The sequence below is a fragment of the Fundulus heteroclitus genome, chromosome 16, assembly GCF_011125445.2.
Source record: "Fundulus heteroclitus isolate FHET01 chromosome 16, MU-UCD_Fhet_4.1, whole genome shotgun sequence".
NCBI lineage: Eukaryota > Metazoa > Chordata > Actinopteri > Cyprinodontiformes > Fundulidae > Fundulus > Fundulus heteroclitus.
The window spans coordinates 11,002,115-11,016,317 of NC_046376.1; the positions used below are offsets into that span (position 1 = coordinate 11,002,115).

General features: G+C 38.4%; 1 long non-coding RNA gene across 3 annotated transcripts in view; it reads right to left on the bottom strand.

The window, feature by feature from the left end:
• The window catches only part of LOC110366759, a 72,287-nt gene that overhangs the window by 55,549 nt on the left and 2,535 nt on the right, over nt 1–14,203 (bottom strand). The window lies entirely within an intron of this gene.

Genomic DNA, 14,203 nt, shown 5'->3' on the forward strand with positions numbered 1-14,203 from the left:
ATGGCCAGGTAGTCCGGTTTTTATTGGTCTTCCCTACAGCTTTGAGTGAGATCATTCAAGATCTAGTTGCACCTGAGTGGTGGGATTGACAGTCAATAAAGCCAGCTCCTGCAGACTGCTCTGGTCTCCCTCCCACTGGGAGGCTGCATGTCAATTTGAGTAATGGTTTTTGCTACAGATATCTTTTGCATTTATTCAATCTACTGTTACCGTGGTTTGTGCAGGTGAAACTTTATCGTTGACAACCTCTTCATTTGTCACAGTAAATCTTTTAGGCTACATGAAAAAACTGGAGAAAGTTAATCTTCATCTGTGGAGTCTCCTTTTTTGTTTTCAACTAGGAGCCAACACCACCTGCAGACGTTTTCTGATGACTCTGCAGTGGTTTGGTGTAATAAGAATGGACATGAGTCTGATTACAAGGAGCTGATGGATTAATGTGTTGAGTGGTTGAGTATTTGCCATCTGGAGTAAACCTGCTGGAAATGCTGGAATTCCGTTACTAAACAGATTTGCTCCGCTCCAAAATGTGACCCAGGAGGACAAAAACCAGAGGTATGTCAACGATTTTCGTTCTAAGACATCAGAGAAAAGACATGCCACAGGGCCAAGGACCCTGATATTATGCAATGGTTCTGTAAGGGGGATTAAACACTTCTGTAACAAGAAAAACACAGAGGTGTTGATTTATAACGATATGAACTGTGGCCTGGTGTCTGATTTAACAGACATCCTTCAGACAGACCTTCCAAGGATCTTGAGAAAACGTCCGACCTTGGAAAACCTCATAATACAAGCTGAAGCCCTGAAGGACGTCAATCATATAAGAAAATCAGAAGTATTAAAAGAGGATTACATTCGTTTGTTGAAACTTGTTGATGGCCTGAATGTCAAGGTTTTTCTTAGCGGGCCTCACTCACCCGCTAACTGCGGAGACGAGATTTTTTCCAGAATTCTGATGCTAAACAAATGGCTGGAAAAAACATGCAAAGAAACAACTGTAACCTTCATAGACAACTTTAACATATTTTGGGAAAGAAGACATCTGTTCAACAGAGATCGTTTCTCTCTAAATAGGTCAGGTGCAAAACGGCTGATTTCAAACATCTTCTATTCTGTGAACCATGCGTCATCAGCTTTGTTCCAAAACAAAGTACATCCAGTGCCAAAACAAATAAGCCCAGTGCAGCCCGAACAAGCCAAGATAAAGCTGGCCAGAAAGATGACACAGAATGAGGCGTTGTCAGAGCTACAGGAGGATCCATCCCAGATCTCAGCAGGACAACGAGAGGACCAAGAACCGCCATCTTCACAAACACCGGTCCAGACTGGATCCGCCTCCCCTTCTTCTCCACAAAGCCCAGAAGTTCCTTTTCTGGAATTTTCTCATAACATGAACAAAGTATTTAAGATTGGCCTACAGATGACATCCTCTCCACATAGCCATTCTGCTGTGAATAAACCAGGATTCTCCAAAGGCCTCAGAGCCTCAGATCCTCCTCCTCCACGTATCACAGAACACTTTGCTACTGAGGAACTCCAAATTACTTCACTGTGATACAGATTGGGCCCTGGCCACACGTTTATCAGACATGAGAGTTCCCAGCATCAGCCGGGGCCTTTCGCCGGAGATTATGGAATATCTGTGATGATACGTGGCAGAAATAAGAAAAACAAAAGGATAAACAGGAACAAATACTTAAAAATCATAAACTGTCAGATGCAACCTGTCACAGAGACATCATCAACCACTAAGTCATATAAACTGGGTTTATTAAATATTAGATCTCTGTCAGGAAAATCCCTTTTAATTAATGACTTCATTATTGACAATAATCTTGATGTAATGTTTTTAACAGAAACATGGCTGCATGAATTTAGTGAAGCAGCTATACTGATGGAGTCAACACCTCCAAACTACAATTTTCTTTGTGAGAGGAGACAGCAAAGGAAAGGTGGAGGAGTAGCAACCTTGTTTAATGATTCACTAAAGTGTAAAAAGGTGTTTTTAGGAAAATTTGACTCTTTTGAACATTTGGCTCTCCAGGTAAGGAGCCCGGTACGAACTATGTTTCTGAATGTGTACAGGTCTCCTAAGTCCACATCAAACTTTTTTAATGATTTTAGTGACCTGCTGTCTGTGATATGTGTTGACTATGACTGTTTAATTATTGTGGGAGACTTCAACTTTCACGTTGACAACCCTGACGACAGAAGTGCAAAAGAACTGTGCGACACACTTAGAAACTTTGGTTTAACACAGCATGTTAAACAGCCAACACACAAACAGGGACATATTTTAGACTTAATCATCACTAAAGGTCTAAACATTTCTAACGTCAATGTAACTGATGTTGCCCTATCTGATCACTTTTCTGTTACCTTTGAATGTATCATTTTCAGTGACTCATTTAGCCAAAGGGACATCGTAAGAAAACACACCTTTAAGGACAATGCCGCGGAAACTTTTATTCAAGCTTACTCTGGTACTTCAACCTTGGGCTGCAACTCAGTAGATGAGCTTGTAGATAACTTTCAGTCTAAAGTCTCAGACATCATTAACTGCATTGCTCCAGTCAAAGTGAAGTTTTTTTCCGGGAAGAAAAAATCTCCTTGGAGAAATGCTCCAGCAGTTAGAGGTGAAAAAAGGGAATGTCGAAAAGCTGAACGCAGGTGGAGAAAGAATAGACTCCAGGTTCACTATGACATCTATAAAGAGAGACTTTACAGATATAACTTACAACTGAAAAATGCAAGAGAATCTTTCTTCTCTGAGATCATCAAGAAAAACATTAATAATGCTCGTGTCTTATTTTCCACAGTCGACAGGTTAACAAATCCTCCTGTGTCCGTGACTTCCGAACTCCACTCCACCAGGGCCTGCAACGAATTTGCTAACTTCTTTACTGAAAAAATCCTAAAAATTAGAGGATCACTTTGTACTACCATATCAACACCAGAACCAATGCTTTATTCAGCTGGAACTATTTCTGACAAAATGTCCCATTTCAGCGAAATAAACCACAAAAGCTTAGAGCAGATCATTCAGCAGCTAAGTTCCTCTTCATGCTGTCTTGATGTTCTACCCACAGCTTTCTTTAAAAAAGTTTTACCTGGCATAGCGTCTGATTTGACCCAGATAATAAACACGTCCCTTCTGTCAGGTGTTTTCCCCCAGTCCCTAAAAACAGCAATTATCAAACCACTGCTGAAAAAGAACAATTTAGACAAACTTCTACTCCAGAACTACAGGCCCATCTCAAACCTCCCCTTTATCAGTAAGATTATTGAAAAAGCTGTGTTTCAACAATTAAACACCTTCTTAACAACGACCAGCCGCTTTGACGTATTCCAGTCAGGTTTCCGCGCTCACCACAGTACAGAGACCGCCCTTATCAAGGTTTTTAATGACATCCATATAAATACAGACTGTGGAAGAACCACCGTGCTGGTACTATTGGACCTCAGTGCAGCATTTGATACTGTCGATCACTCCATTCTGTTAGAACGCCTGGAGAACTGGGTCGGCCTCTCTGGTACAGCTCTCCACTGGTTTAAATCCTACTTAAAGGACAGGGACTTTTTTGTATCAGTAGGTAACTTTACATCCCAGACGACAAAAATCACATGTGGGGTTCCCCAAGGGTCCATTCTGGGTCCCCTCCTCTTCAATATCTACATGCTCCCTCTAGCCCAGATAATAAAAAACAACAACATCAGCTACCATAACTATGCGGACGACACACAGCTTTACATCACCATGTCACCAGGTAACTATAAACCAGTTCAGGCACTGAGTAAATGCCTAGAAGAAATCAATGCGTGGATGTGCCAAAATTTTCTCCAATTGAATAAAAACAAAACTGAAGTAATAACATTTGGACCAATAGAGGAAAGATCAAAAGTTAGCACACAGCTTCAGCTGCTTCAGCTAAAAACCACTAATCAGGCCCAAAACCTGGGTGTAGTGATGGACTCAGACCTGAACCTTCAAAAGCATCTAAAGACAATTACATAGTCGGCTTTTTATCACCTGAGGAACATTTCCAGGATTAAAGGACTAATGTCTCAGCAGGATCTGGAAAAACTAATCCATGCGTTTATTTTTAGTAGAATTGATTACTGCAACGGTGTTTTCACAGGACTTCCTAAAAAGTGGATCAGACAGCTGCAGCTGATCCAGAACGCTGCTGCCCGCGTTCTCACTAAGACTAAGAAAGTAGAGCACATAACCCCAGTTCTAAAGTCATTACACTGGCTCCCTATATCTCAGAGAATAGACTTTAAAATACTTCTGTTAGTCTATAAATCCCTGAATGGCTTAGCACCTAAATACATCACAGACTTGTTATCAGCGTATAAACCCTCCAGACCACTCAGGTCTTCTGGCTCCAGCCTGCTCTGCATACCTAGAACCAGAACCAGACATGGAGAAGCAGCATTTAGTTCCTATGCTCCGCTTATCTGGAACAAACTTCCAGAAAACTGTAAAAGTGCTGAAAGCCTGAGTTCCTTTAAATCGAGATTAAAAACACATTTGTTTAGAATTGCCTTTGAATGTTCAAGTTAAAATGTTTTACTGTTTTCAAATGTTCTTTTTTGTTTATACACTATCCCTACTTGCTTTTATTCTGTTTTATTTTCCTATATTTTAATCATGTAAAGCACTTTGCATTGTCTATGTACTGAATTGTTCTATATAAATAAATTTGCCTTGCCTTGCCTTGCCTTGCCTTGGTCCCCAATGTCACCAAGACCAAGAACATGGTAAATTTCAGGTAAAAAAAAAAAAAAAAAAAAAAAAACACACTTTAAAAAGGAGCAGGAAGTGACATTTTACCACTAGGTGGTGCTTGAACACTGCCTGTAGACCAAATCAACATATGTGACAAGCCACGCCTCCGGCCCCTCCTTTCCCTTCTCAACCGTCCCCTCCATGTGCAAATATGTAAGGAATAAAAACACAGCAAAACAGCCTTATCTTTTGGGGGAACATTTCTAGTGAAGAAGTAAATAACTCATAACTATAACACTATAGTTATGAGTTATTAACTATAACAATGCTCTCCGCCATGTTGCTCCAACGCTGTGCTAGTCTGAGTGGCAGCTGTTCACATGCACGTACGCGCAAGTACATGCACACGCGGCTATGTAAACAAGAGACTGGAGAACAACACAGAGAGATGCGGTGTGACATCATACCATAGTCCAAAATATTACCTTTATTTTTTCACATCGCTATTGTTTTAGCGATTGTTTTTTATTGTTTTATCTAAAATAATTAAATTTCGCTTATTGCTCCTTTAAGGTCAAGAACATCCTGGAAGGGAAACTGACGGTGGCTAACAGCTGAAGGTACTTGGACTTGCACCTTTACAGCAGACTGGACTGAAGCACCAACACTGATGCTGTGTACAAAGAAAGGATGAGCAGATCCTATTTCATGAGGAAATTCAGGTCCTTCATTGTGTGCGGTAAGTTGTTGGTGATGTTTCCTTGGTCTGTGGTGGCAGGTTCCATCAACTCTGCTGTGTTCTGCTTGGGAAGCAACATCAGTGCCAGGAATGCCAGCAACTCAACAGTTATTAAAAATGTTTATCTTGGAGATATTTGAGTAAGCGAGAGACAGGAGGGGATGCTGAACAAACTGCTCACCATCATGGACAATCCATCCAACCCCCTTCATGATCCCCTGTAGAGACAGCAGCGCTCCTGCTCCAACACAATCAGTCAACTCTGCTGTCATAAAGAACTTTACAGAAAATCATTCATCCCATTTGCCATCTCACTGTACAAACGTTCTCCATGTAACAGATGATCATCATCATAACTCACTGCACTTTACTACTACCTGTAAATACTGTTTATATGTATATTTCAACATAGATATCCTGCATAACTTTTTCATATTAACCCATCATACTATAAATCCAGCTATCTACTGCACTACACCAGGATCTTACTGTTGCCATTTGCACTGATATCCATACTGTTCACATCTTTTGTTTTGGATTGCTGCTTTGTCTTAGACTTTTATTTGCAAAGTTGTACTTGTTTTATCTTGTTTATTCTGCATGTTCTTATTTTTTTATGCCTTTACATTTTCTAATGTACATAGTGTCTTATACTTTGCTTTTTTGCTCTTTTTATCACCAATGTTGATGCTACTGTGACTAATTTCCCCCCACTGGGATCAATAAAGTATCTTGTGTGGTTGCTTTTCAATCTAGTACACCTTTTAGCAAATTCAAGATGAATCACAATGAGACCTGAAATTATGTGGCCCAAAGCTGCCAATTAGATCCAGGAAGCGTGAATCGCCTGAAAAGGCAGAGCAACATAGCTAGGAGATCCAGCTCAACCTCGGCAGTAATCGTTGTGCTGAATAAACGATCTTTATTCCAACATTAAATCATTTCCAAATCTTGGTGTCCATAAAACATAATATATCAGTGACTAATGAGCCAGAACCGAAAGGTGATTAAGAAACTAAAGCCTCTAAATCAGTTGCTTTTATGAAGGTGAAACTTCTGGTTTTGAAAGGGAACAACTTGATGCACACCAAGGACACATGAAACTGTAAGCCGTTGCACAAAAAGTAATTATCAAACCTCAAGCAAATATAAAAACGCATGAATATGTAAAATAATAATAATCATTTTGTTGCTTCACCCAGTGGAGCTGCGTTATGGTAGCGAGTGACTGTGTGACTCATTTGGCCCTGGGTGGCTGTGTCAGGCCTCTTTTCCAGCTGTTGACTAACTGCTCCTTGTTCTGTAAACACAGACAAATGTACCCCACAGTAGCGCCTGCCCTGCAGCTCCCCGGTGCCTCAAACTAATGAATTTTTAAAGGCAGCATCAATCAGACTGCAGGTCAGATCGATAGCCCACATCACAGGGGCAGATTTTCACTCAAACGTTGCTTCCATGTGGCTTTCTTGTCAGGCATTCTTTCACTTTAGCCAAGCTTAACATAAAAAATGTTAAATGGTGGAATGCCTTTATTAAAACGTCTTATTGCTGACCGTATAAGGCAGGACATTCTAACTGACTGAAGCATCAGACAGCCAGGTGGTGAGCACATCATCCAAGAAATTGAGGATGTTCGGTTAAAAACATGACGGGGGGGGAATATAGACAGAAATATTAATCAGAGACAAGCACGCACAAGCTGAACATGGCAACCCCATGCAGAAAGGCCCTGGTCAGGATTCAAAACCTAGGACATGACTATGGTTCTCAGAACTGCCCCACCGTGCGGGATGATCTCAATCTGATTATCCCAAAATCAGACGGAAGGCTAATTAGTTATTTCTCAATTAAGCAACATCCATTTAAAACAAAGAAGCAAGACTATTTCTTTGATACCCTCAATTAGGAATTATTTAGATCAACATTAAAATGAATGAATAAATCACTAAAATGTGAGACAAATCTACAGAAATTGGTCATTCAAGTGTTCAGCAATTTTGAATGACCAAATTTTAGTTTTAATTTTGATCAAAGTTTATACTCAAGCACTGATTGTTCAAAATGTTGTTTTGAGCTATGATTTTTCCATGAGTTTATCAGTTTCTCTGGAGCTTGTGGCTTAATTTTGAGATTCTGATTTCCATTTTCATCTCCAAGGGCAGAAACAAAATTAAGGCAGGATTCTGGCTGTAAACATGTGAACTGGTCAGCTTTCAAAACCAGAACCAACAACATAGAACCTAACACCGGGCAATTTGGACTAAAAATAATATCCGGATACCTTTAGGCTAAATATTGATATACAGTATTTATCTCAATATGTTTTTATTTTCATAAAGTAATTATAAAAGAATTGTCCCAAAATGTCTAATTTAACAGACAGCTGTAGATAATTATGAAAAACAGCTGATAAATCTAAATATATTGCCAAGCCCTAATAGAACATTTCAAAATAAATAAATAAATAAAATAACATAAAATATGCCACTTTTTCATCTCTTGATGGAGAAAATCTCAATTATCTCGTCTGGAAGGTCACTCTGAGACTGTAAGCTGGATGTTTCTGTTTCAGACCAGAGCCTGCATCCAGGAGGAGTCATCACCACATGGGCTGGCCACCCAATAGTAGCCTTTATTTATATCAATTTTAAAGCTTTATGAGTTTCTTAATTAAAACAGAATAAGATTATGTTTGTCAAGAATATTTTAAAGTGATCTGAATATAAACATGTAAAAGTAAAAAGGTTAAATATGAGGTGTTCCTGAGCAATATAACAGCCAAATTAAATACATTTATTTCTAGAAGCTTACAGACCAAACTGAGCAAAACTAACTTAAGTTGAGAAAAGTTCAGAAATAAATAAACCAGTGAATTTGGTAATCTTTAGCCACATTACTTGGATAAAAAAAACCAATATGGAATCATGTTAAGAGGCCTATTATCAAAAGTAAAAGGACTTTAAAATTTGATAAACATTTACTTTTTTCTTGAACATGAGAACCATGAAGAGGTCTTTAAAGACGTTCTTCTCTGATGGTAATATGTTTCAAAGTCTGGTAATTTATGTTAATTGGGGGGGGGAGTGGTTAACACCAATATTTTCTCTGAATATAATGAAACCATTTTCATTATATTCAGAGAATATCAGTTCCAGCTTCAGCTTCCTGTAGTTTCACAAATGCATATCAATTTACCTCACACAAGGATGAGTTAAATCTAAAGAAGTAATTTCTCAACTGCAGCGATAAGAAATTGTGAGGCTACCCTCTTTAATCTAAGTTGATTAAATTTTATCATAAATGTCAGAAGAGAAAAAAAAGGGCACAGAACAGTAAATGAGAAACAATGTACATTATGTAATAAGCAAAACAAAGAAACTCTTAAGAAGCTGAGTCCAGAATTTATAAAAATAACTCACTAATTGGTGAAAACAGAAGACAGATGTCTTATCTGGTTGCTGATATAACAAAACACTTCTGCCTGCGAGACAAATCCTTCATGTTAAGTCAGAAGGAACAAAGCACGGGAGGGGGGGGGGGGTGCACATGTACGGTTCAAGAGCCAGAGGCTCTTTATGATGCTGAAAAAAAAAAAGCTTCTTTTCCACCGTAAACTCACTCTATTTTTACTGCCTTTGTTTTAAAATTAAATGCATTGAAATGATCCACAATGTTCTACAGTATACGTTTAAAAAAATCTGGCTTACAGATGCAAGACCGTCCTGTTGTCCCTTATGCTGCTGCTAATAATAATAATATAATAATAATAATAATAATAATAATAATAATAATAATAATAATAATAATAATAATAATAATAATAATAATAATAATAATGTTAACTTTGTTATTTTATTTAAGTACCTTTAGATCAGCGAATCAGAGGAGTAAATGTGTTTTCTCCTTTTTCTGTGGAGTCACAATTAGTTACGAGCCTAACAAAGGGGCAAGGTCACTGCACCAAATACTCATAAATGATTTTTTTTAAATAGCTTAATTTCAGCTGTGAAACAAACTAGCTCAACAAAAGTTTCACATTTCTATTGTGATAAGATGATTCTTTTTTTTCCATATTTCCATCAGTAATGCAGTGCTATGAAAAAATATTTTCCCTCTCAAGTATTTCCTCTGTTTAAATGTCGTTCAAGGGTTTGTGTAATAGTTTAAATGTTGCACAAATAAGTTTTAATATCAAACAAAAATGCAGGAGTAAATACAAAAAAACTGTTTTAAAATGATGATGTTAAAGAAAAAAAAGGTACCAAAAATCAGCCAGTGAGAAAACACCCGCCTTGTTAAATCATGATTTAGCTGTGATAAAACCAAATTTTTTGGAATGTTTAGTTCATTTCACTAGCCACGCCCAGGCTGGATTATTGTCAGACCTGAAGAAATGACTTAAACCGAACCTGCCCAACAACATGAAGTAAGCTAAAAAAAAAAAAAAAACATTAAAGAGTGACCCAACATGCCCCAATCTAAACAAAATAGTAGTAAATGAAATCGGTGTGGAAAGGGGTCAGCCATTTGGACTCTAAGGATCCATTTTTATACATTAATAAAGAAAGAGCAGGATAGAATATCCTTTGTCGTCACCGTCATGAGTACAAAAATAAGCCCTCAATACATTAGGAGAAAGTTCTATGAAATAGAAAACATTATAGAAAGTGTGAAACAGAAGTGAACCTTCGTAGGAGTGATCGGCCTACAAAGTTGCTCCAAGAGCGCCTAAACGACTTTTCCAGGAGGTCCCAAAGGAACACAGAAAAGCTCTGGGCGTTCAAAACCCAACAATCACAAAGAGTTTGAGTAAAAATCCCAATCGGTGGAAGAGTCCCAGGGTAAAATTCACAAGAACACCAGTTTCATATCTGAACCAAAAAAAAAAAAAAAAAAATGTTTAATGAGTTTAAATTTGGTCTTACAGCCAGGCAATAAACCAAGGCACACCAACAAATCAATCTCTGACTGGCACAAAATAACCTACAAAATAAACAAATAAATAAATAGGATAAAAGCAAAATAAAAATTAAATCAAGGTTTGAAGTGGCCCAGTCAAAGTCCTGGGTTAAATCTATATGAGATACTCTGGCATGACTTTTAATATGGTGGGAATGGTTAAAAACCATTATATAGACAGATTCTCTGCGTAAAAGACTTATGCCAGTCATCACGCTTAATGGCATCTGTTGTCAACCAGTTAAGGGTGCAATTACTTTAACACATAGGGCCTGGTTTAAACAACTTTTTGCCCCTCAATAAAGGAAATAGTCATTTCAAAACTACCTTTTGTATTTATTCAGATTCTTTACATAATATTAGATGTGTTTGAGGATCTCACAAAATCTACAGGAGCAAATACTTTTTACAGCATAAACATTTCTAAGGAAACTATAAACACCCACAACGCATCTTACCCTGTTAATCAGCGTCTTTTGTCTTGCCTGTAGCATTATTGTTGCAGTTCATTTTCACTGACTTTTTCGTGTCAATTTCAGTCCAGACAGGCAATTACGGCAGCACAAAATGTTGTGAGCGCTAACAAGCTGTTTCCTGGTCTTAAATGTTTTATGGTTGGAATCTCTGACGAACTGTCAATAAATGGTGACATAAAACGTACTTTCAGTTTGTAGATGAGAGCTTTGAGTTGTGCTTCAATGTTACAGCTTCTCTACAAGGAGAATGTGCCATCAAATCTAAACGTAGGAAAGACTGTTTTAAATAAATTCAATATATGTTGAAAACAAGATAGTCCAGATCCACTCCTCTCACAGCGTCATTCAGCTGCTTTTAATGAGAAAGCCAACATGTTTAGCTCCAAACGGCAGACGGAGATAGCGGCTGGTTATAGTGGAGCGTCACGTTTATCCTGGCGCCTCTACTGCTACTTAAACCATGCACATAATCTTCACATGTTAGGATGTTGTAGTAGCAAACAGCCTCCGGTAATCCCGAGCCAAAGAACCACAGTGGAAACATTTGCTGTGTTTGCCTGCCAAGAAAGGGATTTCAGCCACACCACGGAGGCCAAGAGGAGCAAAATTAAGAAACGAGGCTCTCTGACTAAAAGCCTCCTGCATTGTTTGGTTCTCAAGGACATTTCCGTGTCCTATCTGGCACCCGGTTCTGCACGCTTTATCTAAAGTCCGCCCCACCCAGCCCCGTTGTGGTGTTTTGAGCTGCAGAGAGCAACCCACAATCCCATCTGCTTGTCAAAGAGAAAAGCATGTAAGCCTCTGGAGCCGCAGGGATTGAAGATCCCTGGGGTAAAGCATGGGACATTCAGAAAAGCTCTGTAGCTCTGCTTTTGTTCTTCTTCTTTTTTTTTTTTTAAGCTCAGTTCCAAGAGTTAAGTTTTAAAGCAGCTCTTCAAACACGATTGACCTTCTAAAAAGTTGAAAGCCAGAAGACCCAGCAGATGAGGCTTTACAGAGAAAGATCATTTAAAAATCAACACTATAAATGAATAAACTGTACACCGACAAAATGTTATTCTGTGGAAGATGAACCGATCCATTTATAAAATTTTCCGATCCATTTATAAAATTTACCCTTGGTTTCCCTACATTGCCACTTTTCAAGTACCACAATTTTCCATAAAACACATTTTCTGTCGTATTACAGCAAGGTGAACAGGAAAACTTAATAGATAAATGGATTAATGGATAATCCCGGTGGTAATCCCCGTTTTGAGCGAATAGAGGAAATGTGAGAAACTACAATATATGCACACACTAAAGCTGTACCATATATCTAATAGCAGTCGCCATCTCTATATTAATGTGTGCAATATCACATTCGTAAAGAACTGCTTAGATGCAGTATTTGGTCGGCTATTTTAACCAAAGTCACATGCATTTACAGTCTGCATGCACACGATACTAAATACTTTGCCTAAATTCATGGAAGGTTGGGTGAAGGAAATATAAATGTGTAATATGTGTAATAAAAATGCAGAACCGAAACACTTAAGAAGGCCAGCTCAGAATTTATAGAAATAACTACCTAATTGGTGAAATTGCGTGAGGTAATGGGAGACAATTGCAACAGATACCCCCATCAAAACGTATATCACAATTGCATAATTTTTTATTACCATGCAATCTTGACAGACACACATTTACAGGGAAGTAGGTTTTGGACTTTCAGAGGAAGCTAAAGTATCCGGGTAAAATCTGTGCATTCCTGAGTTGAACATGCAAATTTCCCACAGAAAGAACTGCTAAACATTCTATTGCTATGCTGCCGCAACCATATATCCAAGCTTTTAATATGTCCTAGGAAGCCAGTATTTTCATTTTGTTCCACCGATACATTTAATGATACAAACTCAAACAAACATCCAAAAAAATATGTTTTCTTCAGCGAATATATCTTTAAATCCAAACATGCAACTAATCTGACAGCTACATGAAATACAGCATCATGCTTAGTGAAAGGACAGACGACATAGCTGTCATATTTAATTGATGTCTGAATCATAGCTCAAAGCAGCGCCGTCTCAGTTTGTTAAATGGCACTTGTCTCAGAGCTTCTCTCGGTCTTCTCCTGGTCTTCTCCTCACCTCTGCTTTTTAGATCTCAGGTAGGAGGAACCTTAGGAATGAGGCCAAACGGAGACCGGCCACCGCTATGAGTAGTTCACGACTGATAATATGATGGAAGCCGCCATCACAGACGAAAAAGATGCACCTGGGCTTTGGCTGCAGTAATCCAGGTGCTGCTCTGATCTGCTGTGAAGAAACGCTGATCTCTCCATTTTAATCGGTGCGTCTGCCTTCAGACCCTCACCTATGTACATGACAAAGATTTAGCTAAAAAACAAGATATGAAACAAGGGCTAAAATGAGCTTCCAATTCCTAACCCTTAGGAATAGGGTGAGGAGCTCTGTTGAGGTGGTTTAGCAATTGTTTTATTTTATTAACCAATCTTATTCAAATCAACCCAATGAGCTGTTTTTTTATTTCTGCCACAAGCGGAGGAGTTTCAGTATCTTGTTGTCTTGTTCATGAGTGATGGGAGGATAGAACAGGATGGACAGACTGATCGAGGCAGCATCTTCAGTAATGAGACGCTGCTCTGTTCCGTTGTAGCAAAGAAAGAGCTGAGCCAAAAACCAAAGTTCTTCAACATAGATACTACTGAATTGTGATATCAATGCATTATTTTGTGGTTTCAGTCTCTTAATCTGAAGGTAAGGAGTCAATATTTATTGATTACTGTTTTTAGTTTTGTTATCTGTTCCTTTTTTCTGTAGAATAAATTCTTGCATTTTGGAAAATCAGTCATGTGTGCAACACTTGCTGTTTGAGAACACCAGTGCACAAATTCACTCCATTTATTGTCTTTTTAATGCGACACCTCAACAGGCAGGTATTCACAAAACGACAACTGACAGAGACTGATTAGTTTCTGATAATCAGGTGGTTCCCCCAACTTGGTTATTGCCATCACAAATCACTAACTTTGTCAAGAATTACCTTTAGCTTATTGTTATTCATAGCCCAAACCAAACCCATCGCTGCATGTTGTACAGTCTCCTCATACAGTCTGGTTTTTATATTTTTACATTTGATTAAATCTGCACACTACGACTTGCCTTTCACTTTGCTGCCTGTGCACCAAAAATGCCCCCCTATGTGACAATAAAGAAAATTTCAATTCTATCCTCTCAGAATCAGAAATACTTTAATAATCCTAGAGGGAAATTATTAACTTCTAACATATAA